Source organism: Sus scrofa, chromosome 2 (assembly GCF_000003025.6).
Source record: "Sus scrofa isolate TJ Tabasco breed Duroc chromosome 2, Sscrofa11.1, whole genome shotgun sequence".
Lineage (NCBI taxonomy): Eukaryota > Metazoa > Chordata > Mammalia > Artiodactyla > Suidae > Sus > Sus scrofa.
The window spans coordinates 144,514,871-144,535,108 of record NC_010444.4 but is presented as its reverse complement, the minus strand read 5'-3'; the positions used below and the strand labels follow the sequence as shown (position 1 = coordinate 144,535,108).

Genomic DNA, 20,238 nt, shown 5'->3' with positions numbered 1-20,238 from the left:
TCTATTGATTTTTTTCACACGCCCATCTCCTGCCACTAGATCATGAGCCCATGAAGGGCAGAAACTATGTTTTACTGTCTTTCTATGCCCATAATTAGCAGAAAGCCTGGCTTGATGTGTGTGGCACTGCTATGCTCAGGGGAAATTTTGCTATAACCAACTATCCTATGAAGAAAAGCCTCACATGCACCCGGGTAATTAGCTTAATGTGACTAACAATTTGCACAAAAGGGATCCGATGAGGGGCTGTTTATACACACTGATGGAAAACAAAACGCTGGGTTCTTCCGTCTTGCTCCACAAGAGCTACGACTTATTAACTCTCTAAATACACCCCAATCTCAAACGCTCAACAACGAAAGGCACCCAAGTTTCCTAAGCAGTGTTACCAAAACACCATCACATGAAAAGAGCAGAATGACCACAGCAGGAAGGCAAGGAAAGCACAGGGAACAGCTCCCCTGGGTACCAGCCTCTCAGCCTCACCCTCGGGGCAGCGATGCTCGGATCGCACGTGTGAGGATCCCACCCCTGGGTTACGCTCTCCCTGGGGCTGAGACTCCACGAAGATGGAGAATGACCGCCTACAAGGGTACGGATGGCCTTTCTGGCATTTTGTTTCTCTTCCCTTGCTAATTCGCTGAGGAGAAAATGACCATACCTCAGGGGAAAGACCAGAAATCATTCAACTGGAGCTCTTTAAGCCACAAAAGATAAGGAGTCTCCAAGGAAGACGCCAACCTAAAATCAAGCTTTATTTATGGGTTTGTTTAAACCTGGCCTCTGGCAGAGGAGGGCGTAATTTCTCTAGAGTAACTGCGTCTAATGGGAATGACCGGCTGGATGGAGCTGGGCGAGGACTTCATCTTAACCCTGCCCAAGAGCCTGCTCACCTACAAAGGTTTCTGGGCAAAATGGCCAGCCCACCTGCAAGGAGGCAGACGTGTCATTTATCATCGTGGAAAACAGGAAACAAACTAAACGTTCTTTAGAAGAAAATTATAGCATATGCCAACGCAATCAACACGATTCATCAAACAAAGAAGGTGTGAGCCTCCACTACGTGGCAGCACCTTGTTGGGACACGGAGACACAGCTGCAGACCTGAGCTCTGCACCTGAACTCCCTGACACGGCGAGACCTCCATGACATGCATTCAAAGAGCACACAAACCAAAAGAGCACGCCAAGGGCAATCCACTTACACACACACACACACACACACACACACGGACAAAACAGTGGATGAAGTGCCATCATCCCACTGAGGTTAAGAACTGCCACGGGCAGTCATCTCCGGAAGGTGGATTTTTGAGTCATTAGTATCTTCTTCATACTACTGCCACCGCATCATACGGATTTTTAGAGTGAGCATGTGTAATAGTCTGCGGTTAAAAAAACATGCGAAATGTATCACACACAAAAAATCTGGAGGTCTAATACGATTTTTTTTGAGAGAGAGAGAGAGAGAAGAGAAGCTGAGGAGAAGAGGTGGGGCTCTATCATAATAAGTGAATGATAACTGCTCATCCTAGAGGCTGCTGTGCCAGGTAACATGATACAAGAAAACCAGCTGTCATACCAGGTGACCTGGGCTCGAATTTTACCCCTGCCACGTGTGAGCGACGGGACTTTGGATGAATTACTTCACCTCTCTGTGCCTTAGAGCCCCAAACTGTAAACTGAGGACAAGAAGAAACCTCCCCCTCGGAGAGCTGTTAGGAGGAGCAGCTGGATGACTCACCAGGGGAGGGAGCTGATGAAGATGGTCTGGGAGAAGAAGGAGGTCAGGCTGCTTCCATCAGGCTCCCCACGAACACGGAGCCTTGCTCGAAACCCCTCTGATACAGGCCTGCCTCAAGCCCTGCGACCCTCCTTGGATCCATTCCTCCAGTGGCAGTAGGTCCACCTCTCCAGGGGTGTCAGGGGCTTCGAGCAAACTCACAGGCATCATTAACCCTGTCAGGTAACCCCCCTCCCAGCCAGCACAGTCCACATCCCTGCACCTCCATATCTGCGGGAAGGTTCTTCTCCGCCCTGGAGCTCCTCTGTTCTCCAACAAACCAGGCTCCTTCCTTCCCTTTGTGGTGCTCATTAAGCCTCATCCATGGAGATGGACCTGGTTCTAATTACTGTCTGGTTTCCTTTCCTTTCCCTTCTCTTCTCGCCCCACCGCCCTCTATTCTACATCTCAGTGTCTAAAGTGGTCTTAGAAATTTTGATGTTTGGGGCATATTCTTCCTCCCAATTACTTCAACCTTAAACTCCTCTGATAAATTTGACCTGTGTTCTTAGAGAAGCATCCTCCTACCCATTCATCCACCCCCGCCCCCATCCTTTATTGACTGACAATAGCGAGATAAGCATTGAGCTGGGTGCTAAGTCAGGGTGGGGATCTGAACCTGAGAAGTACCCTCCCACAATCAAGTTATATGATACGACACACAACTTTTAACGACCTTAAAGTTGAATGGCTCTATTAAGATTCACATTTACTTGACTACCCTAGACAACTGGAGCTGACTCTGTTTTATTACCACTTATTTTAATACATATGTGGTTAAGGTGTATCTTTCTTTTTTCTTCTCAGTTTTATTCCAGACAAAGTAGTATAGCACTAAAAGAACACTAAAAGTATAAAAGTAGTATAGCACTAAAAGAACACTAAAAGAACTAAAAAAAAAAAACAAAAAAAAAAAACACCACCCTAACAGCATCTGTTCTATTTCTTGTGTCTCCCTGTGCTTCTGTACAGGCGTATGTGTCAAACGGCACATGACACACACGGACTCTCATGTTGCTTTTCTATTTACTTAGTAAGCATTTTTCTGCCTTCAGTGTTTATGGTTGCAATAGCAGTGTAAACATTCCAAGAGCTGTCATACCACAGTTTGTTTACGTATCGCCCTACTGAGGAGAACACAAATTACCTTCCTTTGAAAGGTAGTTCACGGACAGGTGCTCTTCCTAGACTTGCCTTTTCTTCAGCTATGGACTTGGAATACATTTTTCCAGCCATCGGATTATCACACCAAAAGCTATGGGGGAAATACAATGAGGCTTCTAATAGCCGTATGGCTCTCCTAAAGGGTTTTAGCAATTACATCTGCCTACCATCAACACGACTATCCACACGGAGAGAAGGAAGAAGAGTTGAGGATAACCCAAGTTATTTCTGTTTGTAATTGAGAGGCCAAATATTTACGTATACTTTTACAGACATTTGTCTGCCTAATGATGCTTCGCATGCCAGCAGAAGGCATGCAGATACAGAGAGATCAGGTATGGCAAAGCATCCAGAAAGAGTCAAAAGGCAGCACAAATTTGAAGGCTACTGGGGAGCAAGGGGCCATCCACTGCAGCCATCCAAGAAGTCACCTGCACACAGACACCTGAGAGCCGCCCATGTGGACGCGTGCCCTCTCCTACAGCACGCTGGGCGTCGCCCTGGAACGGCTTTCCTATTTGCCACTCCACTCAGTCTGATCCTCATGGAGAAAAGGCAAGTGAGGGTCAACACGGGATGCCCTCCTGCACGCTCCGCCACCACCCCAGCCACCCTCAAGCATCGCCATCCTGAACGCTGCAAGACCAACCGCCCAAAACAGAACCCGAGCTGCCTGAAATGCCAAGGGGGGAAGGACAGGCAGAGAGAAGATAACAGCCTCACGTTAAAACTGTCTACTACAGATTCGACGAAAGGACCAGTTTTTACAAGCCCTTTCAATCACCATGCTCCTTCTGTTGACGTCAGATGGTTCTGAAAAGCTCGCCTCGACTTCCAAGACCACGTAAAACCGACAAAATCCCCGTGGCTGGACCTCAGCAGTACCCTACGCAGCCTGCATCCCCACGAGCGGCACCTACGCTCCTGTGCTGGACAGGATCTCATCTGACCCCGGGAGGGGGCATCCTGGAAAAATCCTGTGTCACAGCATAACAGTCCTCTCCTCTTCTCCTTTAAGCTCCGCGATTCATCAGAAAGAAGTCTCCACGTGGTGTTAACACGTCCCCTCAGCATTTAACAGCTGCTGGTGCTCTTTGAAACAGAACATCTGGGCATAAACTAGGAGGTTTTAGCACGTAAACGCATCTAGTTAGAAGTTACCAATACAGGTTTGTTTCCATTTTATTTATTTTTAGGGTTCCCTTATGCAGTCAGTGATACTAGTTTACCTAAATATATATATATATTTATCTTTTAAAAGGAAATTTTGTTAAGTGAAATGAATCAAAGTCAAGTAAAGGGAACAAGCATGACAGACACATGACCAAAATCCAGAAGGCTGTAGAGAAGAACTGAAATTTGGGAAATTGCACTAGGCCTATTTATATTTCATGCTTTCCACCTTCTGTGTATCTTCATCTCTTCAACGTGACTGCTACAGCCTGTATTTTAATATCACATGCCTCATGTTGACTGCCAGGAATTCTACAGAGAAGCAAATCCTCTAGCACTTTCTAATTTCTATCAGTTAAAACAAAACATTAAAACTAGGCATTGTAAGTCCATCAAAAACACTGTAATTTCCAATTTGTTTTATCTTGATTTCTCATTGGTCTTTTTGTCATGTAAAAAAAATCATTATAATTTAACTTTGGTCTTGGGGAAGGCGGGGGGAGGGTGGCTGTGCCACAGCATATAAAAGTTCCTGAGTCAGGGATCAAACTCCTGCCACAGCAGTGACAACACCGGATCCTTAACCCCTGAGCCACCAGGGAACGCTCATAGAATTTAACTGGGTTTATCTTGACTGCTAATTGCTTTTTGGTCATTAATGACTTAGAACCCTTCAGCTTTCTCATTTCCCCTCTGCTAATGATTTGATGATCTGTAAAAAATACTGCTGACATTCTAATAAAACAGGCAAGGTGACCCCTTTATAAGGCATGGATTTGTGGAATCCTTTTGACATTCAGGTTATTTTGCCCCTAATTTATTAGCTGCCAAGATAATCAGGCAGTAAGAGGTAAGCATGCTTGGAGGTCCTAAAAGGTTGTCCCCACTCTCTGTTCTACCCCTAATTCTTTCGGCTTGTCTGTTTGGGGGGTTTCTGTGGCTTCTCCAGCCACTCACGCAGAAGCCATGCTTTGTACATAAATAGCTTTATCAAGAGATTTTTTTTAAAAAAGAGAAAGAAAACTGTCACCACTCAGTCCTGTTAGTCAAACAAGGAAAACTCTTGCAGATCTTCTGGCTGGGAGCCCGTAGGCTGGAACTAGATGAAGACTGTCAAGATACCAAGGAGAAGTCATCATGTCACTGCCCAGCAATGCAGATGATCTGGAAACTTGGCAGAAAGGGTCCTGGCTTTTCCTCTTCTTCCCCGCGGCACCGCCCCGCTCCCCCCCCCACCCCACCATTCTTTTACACAGTCAGGAGCCCAAAGCAACCCCACCCAACCGTACATTGTGAATTCCTGTTTACTCAAGAAAACGCCAGCAGGGAGGGCAGAGGGGGTGAAGGGATGCAAAAAAGGCAAAACACACCAAACCCTGAAAGCTCGGCTTCCCTTGTGTCAGGGTAAAATTCACATGGAGGGGTCTGAAGGAAGGAAGCCTCAGTTAAATTTTGGTTAAAAAATATTTCTTTGGCATCATCTGTAGAGGATAAGCGCAGGGAAAGTCCTTCTTTGGGAAATAATCCCCATGTACTTTCTCCGCCACCAGCATCTCTCAAGCTCCGCTTGAACCTGGGAAGCTGCTCATCAATTCAGTCTTGATACCAATCCCACGAGCATTTTAAAGGGTAAGTGATATTGTCAACACAGCCAGGAGTGCTGAGGGCTGGGAACACTGGCCAGAGTTCGAAAGATGTGTAATTTCCACAGAGAGAAAAATCTGTCATCATTTTTGTTGAATAGAAATTGAAGATGAAAACAACGAATCTGGAAGAGAATTTACATTCAGAAAAAAGCAGGAACAGAGAAAGAAGTGTGAAGGGAAGCACTGTGAACAGGACATCAGAGGACTATCAATAACATCATTTTGTTTAAGATTATACCTCTAAAAGCTGAATGCACAGTTCCTATCAGAAGACGGAAAATATTAAGTATTGGTCGGGGAGGCTCGTCTTGGCTCTTACTCTACCTGCTACCTGTATGACCTCGGGCCAGTCATCCAGCCATTCTTATCCTGACTGCCAGCCTGGGCATCAGGAATGCCAAGAGATCCAGGGAGAGGCGGAAGTTACCTAAAACCAACAACGCTACTCCTGTTACGCCACTATTTCCCTTCGTGACACAGGCACACTTGACGTCTCGAGGCCTCTTGAGCGCCCAACAAACAGTGACTGAATGTCAGTGACATGCGGGGCCCTGATCTAGACACTGGGAAGGCAAAGCTGGTTAGATATGGTCTCATTCAAGGAGTGCCGTTCTAGAGGTGGACGAGAGATGATAAACAAGCGAATGGAGCAGACTGTACAGAAGATAAGCAGGGGGACGGGACACAAGGAACCAGAGGCTCAGAAGAGGCAAGATGGAAAAGCTATAAATAGGGCAGTTAGGAAACTAAGACTGTGCAGTGTAGGCTGAGATCTGAAGAACGAGTGAGCTAAATGAAGAAGGCATATGAAATGCTGATAAGCAGAATGGCTGTGCAAAGGTCCTGTGGTGGGAAAGAGCTTGGTATGCTGTGGGACAGAAAGACGGCCAATGAAGTTGACCCTTCAGGCCACACCAGGAGCTGGGGTTTCCTTTTAAGTGAAGAGGAAGCTGCTGGGGTGCCACTAAAGTGGGCTATTTTCTCATTAAGTTAAGCTTAGCCTTTTTAGGTACCAAAATGTGAAACTGGTTTGGTTATTTTTTTTTTTTTTGACAGGAAATTCATTCAGACTAGATCATAGATTTTCCCTCTTAAACTGAGTATGTGGAACTTAACTTTTTCTTGCTGACTTTGGCTTGGTATCAAAATACTCTTCAGTGCTGTCATCCATGGGGAAGGCAGAGGTGTCTGAAGCAAGGTCACTGGGCCTTTATAATCCAGTTTCTTTCTTCTGCACCTGCTACGCAAAGTCCAAGATGCCTTACTAGAAACGACTTTAGCTCTGACCATCAGGCCATGCATAACACTGCCTTTTCTAGGCCATCAAGTACACGGCTTTTGCGACCCTTAATGCTGTCTAGAGGCTACTTCCATCACTAGGCACTTGGAATACAAAGACAGATCAACCCCATAGAGTTGCCTCTACTTCAAAGATGAGCAAAGTCGTAGATGTTAGGGTTTGTCCCAGCTGTGGCCACCAGATAAACTGGATACGATACAGTCGGTAGGCAGGATTCTAAAGATGGCTCCCCTGAGACTTTGGTCCTGTGGTTCTTCTAAGGCTGGTCTAGGTACAGCTGGGAAGAAGTTTTCCCAGTTAATGCCCCAAGCCGGCGGAACTGAAGACACAGAGGTCGTCAGCATGGGCTTCACTGACTCACACGAGGCCTTGAAAAGCAGAGAGTATTCTCAGGCTGGTAGCCCAAGAAAAAGCCAGAGTCCTCGTGCCGTTGATGCCTTGAAAATGGAGGAGGCCACGTGATGAGGAGGGTGGGGTCGCCTCTGGGTGCCAGCTCGGGCCCTGGCTGATGGCAAACTGGGGGGTGGGGACTCCAGTACCACAAACACAAGAAACGGAATTCTGCCCGTCACAGGAATGAGCCTGGAAGAGGAGCCTGAATCTAGACAAGAGTACAGCCATCAGACGCGTGGACTCCAGCTGGAGCAGAGAATCAGACACATCATTTCTGGGCTTCAGAACTATGAGCTGATAAACGGGGGTTGTTGGAAGCCGCTCCGTGGGTGGTGATTTGTTACCAAACAATAGGATCAGTATACTGGGTGAAGTGGGTGTCCAGGATGTCAGCTAATGACAAAACAAATAAAGAGAGGAGCTTTCACTGTATCATTCCCATATGTGTTCATATAACCGCATGGGATAACGAAAAGAGCAGAAACTTAGGAGCCAGCAGCTCTGGGTTCTAGTCCTAGCTTGGCCACTAAGTTCTTGTGGGATTCAGCTGGGAATTCATTGTCCTTCTCGGCCTTTCTTCGTCCAGAAACGAGGGGAATGTTGAAGCTGAGTTTTAAGGTCATTTTCGGCTCTGACATTCTGTGAGCTGAATCATTCCTTAGTACATTAGACAAACGAACAAAAAACAAACAACCACATTTTTCTCTACAAGTTTTCTTTTCAAGTCATGCTCACCTTTCCCTGTATCCTACGGTACCTGGGTCTTGGGATCACAGTATTTAAGGAAGGTTTCAAAACAAATATCTGCTAATACTTCTTGTTTTAAATATATTCTATTCATGATTGCTGTGTTTATTTTTAGCACTGGTTATAAAAGCTTCTCAGAGGCTTTTCAATCTTGTAGTTAACTAAATATTTAGGCAGTTTAAACAGCTTATATTTGCATAAAAGTTGAGTCAACATGATCCTAAAATGTATTTAAAATACCATCTGAGTGCCAAATGGGAGGCAGGAGGGAGGGAAGGATACATAACTAAAGACATGACTTAAAAGCCAAAAGAATATTCTCTGAATTAAAAAAATGACCATCCGTGCATTTTTTGGGGGGGGGGGGCTTCTGTTCAAATCCTATCTATCTTTTGAAGTTTTCATTACTGATTTGTATTTGAAAACAAATCGAGAGAAGGGCCCTTCATCATTTCCCTCTGTGATTTCCCATTTGCTCACGCTACATCCAAGTTTGCAAGTCCTTCCGAACTGAAACACTATGACATAAAAATCTCACCAGCAAAGCTATGTGGCGCTTCTGGCGTGGTTCTGGAATTTTTCCAGATGGGAGACCTGAGTGTGTGCGAAAGATACTGTGTGAAAGTGGGAGGAATTGAGGGGAGGCGAGAGAGAGCGAGCCGTCTGCAGTGTTCAGGCAGGCGCACGTTTCCTGAGCAGCTCAACTGCTAAAATCTCTGCGCTGTAAGCTCAACTCTGAGCGCCCGCAGAAGAGTGCTGGAGGGCTGCCTATAAAGAGCAGGTGCACTGCAGTAAACGCAGACACTTCCCGGTGCCCGGCAGAGGGAATAAAAGCCGTGCTGCTCAGAAATCTAGACCAAGCTGGAGAAGAGACTTCCTAGTGAGGGAACCTGCTTGTCCGCATGGACTGTGCACGTGTATCAGAAAGAGGGCCTTGTTACAACAGGATGATGGCTACACAATCAAGGCCACAAGGTCAATATCCCTCACACGAGGACCAAAGAGGGGCCTTGGGGATGGGGGGAGACTGATTAGGAGCTTATCTAGAAAAATGAAATAACAAATAATCAAAATAAGCTTCCTTTAAATAAGATTTAAGTTCCCACCTAGAAACTATCATGCTAAGTGAAGTCAGCCATACAATGAGACACCAACATCCAATGCTTTCACTGATGTGGAATCTGAAAAAAGGACACACGGAACTTCTTTGCAGAACAGATGCTGACTCACAGACACTGAAAAACTTATGGTCTCCGGAGGAGACAGTTTGGGGATGGGGGATGTGCTTGGGCTGTGGGATGGAAATCCTGTGAAATCAGATTGTTATGATCATTATACAACTCCAGACGTGATAAATTCATTCGAGTAATAAAAAAAAAATGACGAAAAAAAAAGATTTAAGTTCCCATTTCACCTCTGCACAAAAGCTTCACAGACGAAGTGTTGATGAGAAACAAAACTTCTCATCATTTTATGATGAAGTCCAAAGACTGTAAGTTCCTCTTTAACTGCACAATAAAAGAGATGGCCATTTGTGCATTTGAAAGCCTTATCAACTTGCCAAAGGTCTGTTCTCAACCCTCTGATTGAAACCATTCTGCTTGCAAGCGTTTGTCACGTTGCTGCGCTCACGCATTTTCTCGTCATCAGCTGCTCACGGGTCTAAAGCCCCCAGGTCCACCTTTGTCAGTGACCAGGCCCAGGACTCTCACCAAGGTCTCCAATACCACGTCCATGGACTTCCCCAAACCCTGCAGCTTGTCAAGGTTTACAATTTCCCTGTGCTCTGCTTTCAAATAGGTATCTGCCATTCAGAGTGAGACCAGGGCAGAGATGAGATGTCTCATGATAAATGGAAAGAATTAAGGGAGGAGGACAACGGGTTAAGCTGTGACTAATTTTATCCGTGGTCTGTCATCAGCTGATGTTTTCAATTAATCGTAAGCTCTGCTTCCACAGGTAAGCTGCTAACTTCAGGGACTCAAAATGAAAACACAGAAACATATATACCCTTCCCCCATAATTATGCTTAAACCCATGCGTGGCTTCATCACAGGGTGTGGGTGTAAGCATTCCCGACTAATCCTCGGCTGTCTTCTAAAATCCCAAGTCCAAGAAGCCCTCCAGAGACTGTTCAAAAGAAGGAACTGGGCTGGCTGGCTTCCCCCTCCTCGTCCCAGCCAGGATGCTGACATGCCGAGCGAGCAAAGCCAAGCAAGCCAGGATTCACCCCGCCCGTGCTGCACGTTGTAGGGGGACAGTGTGAGGCGTGTCCTGGCCACAGAGGCAGCCCACGAAGACACAAACATCTGCAAGCGGTCATCGTCTCCTTCCACCATCCCTGTGAGAGGCCTACGGAGCCGTCGGTGTTAGTAGCCTAAACAGGGTTCCCGACGTCCAACACTGCGAGAGGCCTTCTTCAGTCGTTCCTGAATGGCTTCCCCAACGGTGTCCAGAGAGGACATGCTGGTCTAGGAGCCCTGACGCTGGATGGGTATAGCCTGGGAGACACACATGACCCGTCAGCCCCCATAAATGAGATGCCGACATTTCTTTGTCAGGTATGCTCGTTCTTCAGACAGTCCCCAGTCTTCGCTGGCTTCTTAAAACAGGTCCTTATCTCCCTCCACACGCCCTAAAACCTCTGGGCTACAGAATTTTCCTCCAGGCCCATCACAGGACTGCTCTAGAACTTTCTACGTTCCATGCTCAGATTTAATACAAGGTGTCCTTCTTGCTTGCCAAAAGCGACTGTTGAATTGATGGTGTGCCTTTGAACAGATGTTATGTAAGCTACATAGGCACTGGCGCGCTATCGAATGTATCAGTGATGAGGCAAACTGCATGTTCCTGAAGAAACAACAACAAAGAGCCCAAGACTGCTACTTCGATGTCCCCAGGATGACACGGGATGGGCATCAAAGCACTCAAACCCAAGGGAGTTGATGTTTCATCACGATGGACACGCATCAAGCTTCAAGCGCTTTCTCAGCGTACCCTGAGTGGACCATGTCACAGACTCTGCACTATGGAGAAAGTACTGATCTGGGTGGGGGCCCTGGCAAGTCCCTAAGAGAGGGATGGAGGGCTCCCAACGGCAAGCGGGCAGGCTGGACTAACAAAGAAGCTGAGGGCTTTTAGGACCAAAAAGGCCCCGGAGAGCTGGAGAGAAAACAGGCCCAAATGAATGACTCCAGAAGGGCTGGGGCTGAGCAGAGGGTGATTCGTCAACTTGTTAGAAAACACTGGAGCGCAGAGGAGAGGTAACCTGGGGCATTTTCAATTTTAACAACAAATGGATTCCACCAGACCACAAGAGCAGAGCAAAAAAAAAAAAAACAGAGCTGACCTGTTCCAAACTGGGAGACTTATTCTAAGTCCTCAGAAAAGAATCCCATTTATGGAGCATAACTAATTCTTCGACTTCCAAGGAAGAGTGCAATTACCAGACCCTGACCACTGTCCAGGCGTCTTTAATAATCACCCCAAGGTCCAGATGTGCTTCCCCAGAGAAGGCTGCAGAACTAGAACATCTAGTGTGTGCAAATCCTTGTAAGACCTCCTCTGTTTAGACACCTGCTGGCCTGTACCATCTATAAAAGGATGGGCAGAAACATGCTTCCTCGGGGGTCCAAACATTCTCCGGGAACCTCTCGTACTAAAGTGATTCAGCGCTGTGGCCCCATCCCAGGTGGAGAGTGGAAGCTGACCGTCAGGCAGAGGGAATACCTGGTCACAGCATCTTATAGGGAAAAAGTCAGTAAAACCCTTTCGGCTCGGCTCTTGTTCACTGGTGCTCCCCAAGGCCCACCTCGTGGAAAGGAAGAAAGAACAGAAGAACAGTCTTGTCCATATAAGACAGGCTGCCTGTCCTGAAATACTGAACTAGGGCAGAGACGGTGTCATCCAGGTCAGGACTTGAAGGGCCCGCCGATGAGAGGCGCCCAGAGAACCAGCAGGTGCTTGAAAGAGGCTGGAGGAAGCTCTCAACCTATGAGAACTGAGTTTTGAAGCTACGAAACACCACCCACATAAACATCAGGTTCACAGACTCTCTTGCACAGAGGCTTTAAAAGCAAAAAAAAAGTTGTTCAGTTTAAACCAACTAACCACTGTAGCGCACAGGGTTAGAAAAAGAGAGCACAAGAGAAGAGAAAAGGGAACTATTTCTGGCGCAAGGGCAGGTGTCTAACCTGTAGGCTTATTAACTGCCTCTATACCTACACGGTGGCTGGTATGCATTTTATACCTAATATGTCTTCGGGGACGTGAACTCCAGAGACTCAAAGTGTGGAGAAGCAGCTTCTATCGTCTCTTGTGTGGCTGAAGGGCAGGGACAGGGGACTCCAGGGAGGGACATCCTGGGTGGTGTGAGGCGTCCAGATTGTCAGGCTCAACCTCAATGCACTGGCCGGGGCAAGGTGTTAAAAGCTGTATCCTGTTCTCCGTGCCATTTGGCTGCCATCATCTTAATAAAAACAAACAAGCCACTACAGCGGCAGCCAAACGCCGACGGGAATGGAAGCCCAGCAGTGACGGGCCTCCCTCGCAGAAAATGCCTGTTTCTGCCTCTGAGTAACGGAAGAATGGCCCCCGGACAGGCAGAGTCCATTTTCTTTTTAATAACTTTTTCCCCTTCTACCAACAGCGGTTCCCACCCCCACCTCCTGCAAGGAACCAGGGCTGTCCTCTGCTTCCAGCCATGCCACGGGGTCCACAGACGACGGAAGGAGAAGGCCACCTTCAGGCAAAGCTGAAAACAGAACTGAGTACCTCTGACTTAGACGAGAGAAGGAGACACAAAACAGAAACACATCCTCAAAGACAGGGCCCCCGTCAGAGGCCTCCCTCACGGCTGAATGTTGGCTGCAAAGGTGGTGTGCGTCCCCCCCTGCAACGCAGAGACCCAGGAAGGACATTCATCTCCTCTGGTGAGCTGAATGGTGGCCTGGAAACAGACAGGTCTCTGCCGTAACCCTCAGAACCTGCGAATGTGACCTTATTTGGAGAAAGGTTCTGAGGGGATGTAATTCAGAAAACATCGTCTTGGATTACCCGATGGGCCCTAAATCCTGGGAGAAGCAGCCTTGTGAGAGCTCTCGACGTGGAGAAGAGAGAGGATGCCATGTGAAGACAGAGGCAGAAGTCGGGGTGATGCGGCCACAAGCCAAGGAGAGCCTGAGGCTACCAGAAGCAGCGGGAGCAGGAAGCCTTCTCCCTGGAGCATCTAGAGGGGGCGAAGCTCTGCTGAGACCTTGGTTTAGGACTTCTGGCCTCCAGAACTGCAACAGAACCACTTTCTCTAATTGTAAGTGACCTGGTTGGCAGTGATGTGTCTCAAGAGCCCTAGGAAACTAATGCATTTGCCATTTCTCCAACTCATGGATTCCTCTTGTGACGGGTTCATCTCTAACCCAGCAGACACAGAAAAACTTTCTATGTGAGCAGTCAGAGCAGCAGCGAGATTCCCTGAGGCAGGACGCCCAGCTACTCCCTGTGATCAGAGCTTGACTGGTTGTTTAATGAGGGCTGTGGACTCACATCTCAGAGCTGCAAGGACCCTCTTAAGACTGATAAGACCCTAAAGACTGGTATGTCTGCCAACCACCCTGACAAATTCCTCTCTTTTCCAGATGACATAATCAAGCCCCAGCAGTTCCTGACTTGCCCCAAGTCCACTAGACCCCAGCCCAACCTCCGCAAGAAGCAGGAGGTGTGAGGACATGGTGCCTCCTGCATCTTCTCACCTTCTATTTCTAGCCTTCCTCAGAGGCCTTCCAAGACAGTGACCATCTTGAGAAGCATGTGAGTTTATGTTTTCCCAAAACCTACCACCCTAGAAACCACTTCACTTGGCCGTGATGCCGGATGGGCTCTCCCAGCAGACCCGGTCCTTACACAGGACCCAGCCCACATTCCCGAGCCAGGGTTTCTTTCTCCGTGGAACTCCCACAGCATCTCTGTGGTCTGTACTCTCTGAGAGAGGGTCTCCTCTAAGCTAGTAGGTCTCTAGCATAACCCAGCCCAGGATAGGCTTAACTACGTCAAGTGCAGTCTCACAGACTTTATAACCATAAAGTTGACGTTCTTGGTCAAGGACTCACATTGGCTGTCAATGCTGAAACACAGCACTTCGATAAGAGTAACACATCCAAACGAGAAGTAAGATACAGGGGAAAAGGATCATCCTAAGGACGTCTTGTTAGAACTGGGAACAGAAACTGAAACGAACGTTCAGGAAAAAGGAAGCGTGATAGTAACTCCACTTTTCCTGTAGGAAAATGTTTTAAAGCTAACCAAAAAAAATTTTTTCTTAGATCACTCCACGAATCAGAGTTTACCTGCTAATTGTGGCAGCCACAGAAAGGACATCACGAGCAGTAACCAAAATGAAGTATCATCGGTATCAATCCGACACCGAGACCCAACAGTGAGACTGAGGAACCCCCCCCCACCAGCTGCGTACGTGCCCCCTCCCTCAGCTCCCCAAGAGGCACCCCTCCCTCCTTCTCTCCCACAAACACGCACACTCACTCACTCTTCAAAGCCCATCCTTTGTATAACTCGTCTATGAAAGAAACGTGGTTATACTTGATCTCTGGGCCAAGCTCAAAACACAGGCAGACAGTAGACAGGTGCACCAGCAGTAAGGCCTTCCAATGTCTCCTGCATGAACCAGACCAACCAATACGCTGCTCCTCTACTGAGTGTTCAGAAGAGAGAGCCCCCCCCCAAAATATTTATTCTCAGGAAACAACCAGGTTCACGTGAGATGACCAAGTGACAATGGGCCACAGCGCCCCCTGACAAGCCGAGAAATGCCAGGAGCGGTTCTCCTCGCCACCCCCCATATGGAGACATCTCGCAAGCCACTCGGAGGGTTCACGGTCAGTACCACTACCTCCCTCCTCAAGTCCATTCCCGGACCCCAGAGTGAGCAGCCAGTGTTCACCCCATCAATGCAGCTGGTTCGAGTTCCAGCAACCTCGGTCCCTCCTCAACTCTCAAACGCGTCTTCCGTCCATCATCCCCCAGCTTCTCCTCCGTGGACAGTGCTGAGCGAACGCACCAGGTCAACGACAGGGTAACCAGAATTTAGAACAATCTACTCAACAGTCTTGAACCCAGCAAGAATACTGAGTGATACGCCCACCCAATGAAAGAGATCGAATTCCGTTTACGGTGAGAGTGATAGCGGCTCTGGTCCTCAGCCTGCTCCGAGGGAGGAAGGTATTCATCATTCGGCCTCTGAGCCCTTTGCCACAAAGACTGCACACGAGTAAACCTTAAGCAGCCCCAAAGTTCTGTCTGCAAGATACTTAGATGGTTTCTGGAAATAAAACTTTAAAACCTCAATAAGGACATTTCTGTGCCTGCTTAATGCACATCGCCGCCGTGAGATAAATAAACAAAACTGGCTTGACAATTTCAGAATCACACTTCCCTCAATTTTTAACCATGTCTTTTTTTATTATTTTTTTTGCTTTCTTTCTTTACACCTTCTTCCAAACTCTGCTCCAAAAAAAAAAAAAAAATCAGTAAATATATCATATTTAGGTTTTTCTAAATCAACAGAGTTCCACTGACTATAACTAAGCCAAAAGGCAGTCAGCAAAGAGTCAGGCTAGACCTTGCAATCTCGGACAACGATGTGATATATATGCAGGCTTATGTAAAATCTCGAGGTCTCTAGAATTCACCTTTAAGTGACAGCTAATCTTTACAGAACTGATGTGAGACAATGTGTCACCTCCTCCAGTCTCAGCTGTGATTCTCCCCACTTTACAGCTGGGCAAACTGAGGTTCGGAGATGTTAGGGGAGTTGCTCAAGGGCCCACAGTAGAAACAGGATTCAAACTCCGGTTGGCTGACTCAGGAACCCATACACTGAACCCTTCTCCCACCACCAAGGAAGTGAACTAGGACAACAGGAATCCATTTGCATATAGAGGGAAACCCATTTGTGGAATTATAATAAAGGACCATGGCCAGCTTCTCTACTGTAGCTCATCAGTGCAGGTGTATGTGTGCACGCAGGTGTGTGCCCATGTGTATACAGACACACACACTTTTTCTTAGGGTATGTATTCCTTACATTCGAAATAAGGGGCTGACGTAAAGGAATCATCTCAGGAAATGGAAAACTGACCAAGATCAGCCCTTACCTAACACTCTTAGCTTCTTCAGCAAAGGATGCTGGGGGCCTCAGGTTCTCCTACCACACGGCAAGCGGACCACCGCGAACCAGAGCTCTGAGCATAATTATGCATTCTGTAGAAATTCAAGGAAATCCAGCAGATGGCACGCTACACACACCAGTGTGTGTGTTTACCAATATTACATACGCACATGTCTGTATCTATTCACACACATACTGTTACAACAGACAGCGTACAACAGAAGACGACAGACGTCTCAACCAATTCCAGACCCTTGGTCTCTAACAGGCCTTCGAACTGGAGACTCTCTCTGGTTCAGACAGCGGTTTCTGCCACATACCAATAAATCACCAAGAAATGGGGAGGGAATCCTAAGCAGGGTGGAAGCAGAGGTGCTTAAGTTCAAAGCCTGTGGCTAGAAAGAGAAACCCATTCCTGAGTATTCGTTTATTCATTCATTTATTCATTCACTCATTCAAAAAAAACCTGACTGAACATGGATTCTCTCTCTCTCTCTCTCTCTATTTTTCCAGGGCCACAGCTGTGGCATATGGAGGTTCCCAGGCTAGGGGAAGAATCGGAGCAGTAGTCACTGGCCTACCTCACAGCCATAGCCACACCAGGTCCGGGCTGCGTCTGCGACCTACACCACCGCTCACAGCCACGCCAGATCCTTAACCCACTGAGCAAGGCCAAGCATCAAACCTGTGTCCTCGCGGATGCCAGTCAGATTCATTTCCACTGAGCCATGACAGGCACTCCCTTGAACAGGGGTTCTCAATCAGTAGGCTCAGTGATCTTTGCCTGGGGCTGTTTTAGTGCTCGGGATGTCGGGAAAAACAAGAGAGTCAAAATCCGCATCTTCAGGGATTCCTATTTAGAGTGGCCCAATAATGGCCAGAACCCAATATCTCCAACAAATAAATTCAACTACAGAGGACACAACACAGAACCCAATTCAACTCACGGCCTCAAGGTAATTCAGTGAGTCATGAGTGCTTATTATGCACTTCAACCATCAAGCGCTATAGGTAAATAACAGCAGAGAAAGAAGGCATCGGATCAATCTCTACCGTAAGTGGGCACCTTCCTGAAATGACAACGCAGAGAGGGACGAACTAGGTGGAGAAATTGCCGAAGCCAAGTACCATCACGCATCCAGATGTGTGGCCCAGCCAGCAACCACTAGGAGAAAGACAGCATACATTTCTGCAAAGGCGTTCCAGAGGGAAAGTTAAAACGTATTCCAAAATATTTCAACCCTAGGCACCCCCTCCCCCAAAATAGAAAAACAAAACCAAAAAATCCACATCCGTTTACTCCAAGATTTATGGTGAAAACAAAACAAATTAGCAATGATGAATTGCGAGGAGGCATATTTCTAATCTGAAGAATCTTAGCTCGGTTTCTGGTTCCCCTCACCCCCTTCTCTTTTTTGTCAATTACAAATAGAGGCAGAGATGGGGGAGCTTGTTTTTCTGGGCACAGGGTCAAGACCACACAGCAGGCAGGAGCCCCAGCAGCTGGCTGAGGGCTGGCCAGGGCCACACTCCTTCCGCGCGGCCTTTGGCTAAAACCACCAAATAGACCACACGTCTACACTGTTCTCCCGATGACCAAAAGGAACGATTTTTAAAACCATACTAGAACATGGCTTTGTTTTTCAGATTTGTTTACTTGTTCTGGAATTTTCTTCCAGGATCATGGGTGGGGAATACACCTATAAAGAATGAGGTCACGATGGCATCATGAGCCTTCCTCAGTTGAGCATGCTGGAGCCCAATCATGCAACAAACCCAGAGAGCTTGCAAAAATGCTTATCTTGGTCCACACCTCACCACAACCTAATTCACAGACTTCCTAATATTCAAAATGCCTCCAAATCCTTCTTCTGTCCGTACACTTTTTAAAATACCACCCTCAGTCACTGACAAAAATGACCACTTTCAGGCTTCTGAGAAAGTGGTCTTTTTAGGGTATGAGAAGCTGCAGAAATGGAGCAAGAGCTGTTCAATCGATTTATTCTCCTACGGAACAAAGTCACTGCAAAAAGATCTCTCATTTCCCCACTGCTTTTCCTGCAGAGGAAAAAAAAAAAAAATTGAAACTACTCCAACCACAATCTCCGCTCCATGAATCACTGCCATAATACCTCGGAAGGCCAACAGTAACTGGTGCTGCTGCTAGAGGCAGAGGTTACGCTGGGAAATGTTATGGCCGCAATGTCTTCAAAGCGACAACTGCAATGTAGATAATAAGCATACTAAATTCCACAAGGAGGAATGTATGATGTGCGAAGACAGAAGACAAAATGTTCAAAAGATATAAACGCATTAGAAGAAAATCTACGAACATGAGAGAGAACATGTATCAGAACTTCTGGAAGACAACAGAAAAGTAAGTACAAGTTAGGAATTACCATCTAAGCGGAGAGAGGAAATTGACAACAGCCCCCAAATCCACCCCAAGGGAGGAACAGAGACAGGAAGATGTCCTGACTTCCACCATCTGGACATGTGCTGATGGCAACGTCCAAGCCTCGAAAGTCTTCCAGGCTAAATAAAACCCAGGAGATAGGACGACTGAAGGCAGTGTGGAATCCTGGGTCAGAAAAAAATATTTTAGTAGGACAAGCGGCAAAACCTGAGATCTATAAAACAGGTAACGATGTTTTACCAACGTTAATTTTCTGGTTTGATAATGATATTGCGGTCCTATAAGATGCATGCCATGGGCGCAGCCAGGAAATAAAAAAGGCAGGGGGGTACTCTGGAATTCTTGTATTATCTCTGTGACATTTTTATAAGTTTGAAATGATTTCAAAATTGAAAATTAGAAAAAAAAAAGAAGCTAACACACACCTATAATCTCAGATAAATTCTTAACTTGTGAAAACTTCATCTTGCAGGTGGAGGACACGAAACAGGGAACTCTTCCCTTGGCTTAATTCTGACTCAAATGAACAACTAACTGGCGACAGAAACCTTCGGAGTTACAGCCTCGCCTACGTCAACCTCATCAGAGGAGGTCAGGCTGTGTAAACCTAGGCCACAAAAACGGAGGGAGAAACTTCCAGAAAATACAAAACGATGTGGCGTGTTCACAAACTAGGGAGGAGGCAGAACAGTGACTTCGGTCCAGAATGTGGAGAGTGGCAGGCATCCTCTCCCTCTTCTCGGAGACGGACCCACAGGCCGAAGAGCAGGAAGGGGCACAGAGCCTGGCCAGGCAGGGGTCGTAGCCACCGCAGGGCTCCCGGCTCAGAGCCCGTGCAGCTGTTAGAGACCGCCGTTCCTGGGCTCCCTGAGAAGCCCCGGAATGCTTTCACCTTGCGAGTGAGAAGGGCCTTGCTAGCAACGGGGAGGTGGGACAGCTTGCTGCCGCTGCTGGGGCAGACAGGGCCAGGCACCTATCGGTGGATGTTCAGATTATGCAGCTGGTGGGCCAGGAGAGCTCAGAGGAGACCTGAGAAGTGCCCTGGCTCTTTCCCGCTCAGAACCTGAGCAGCAGGCCCCAGCTGCCAGAAAATAAGAGAAGGAACAAGAATAAAGTGAACGAGTCCTGTCTACCAAGGAAAGAACACCTGAAAAAGCTAGGTTTCTAGCTCAGGCTTTAGAAAATGGAACAGAGAGAGATGATGGGTGTAACTCCAAGGCCGGAAATTTTTCAAAGGAATAATGGGGAGTTCCCGTTGTGACACAGCAGAAACGCATCAGACTAGTATCCATGAGGATGTGGGTTTGATCCCTGGCCTCACTCAGTAGGTTAAGGATCCAGCACTGCCATGAGCTGTGGTGGTAGCCAGCAGCTACAGTTCCGGTTTGACCCCTGGCCTGGGAGCTTCGATATGCCACAGGTGCGGCCCTGAAAAGAA

At 47.3% G+C, this 20,238-nt stretch overlaps 1 protein-coding gene across 14 annotated transcripts in view; it reads right to left on the bottom strand.

Moving 5' to 3' along the window:
* ARHGAP26 (Rho GTPase activating protein 26) overlaps nt 1-20,238 on the bottom strand; it is a 476,857-nt gene that overhangs the window by 242,982 nt on the left and 213,637 nt on the right. The window lies entirely within an intron of this gene.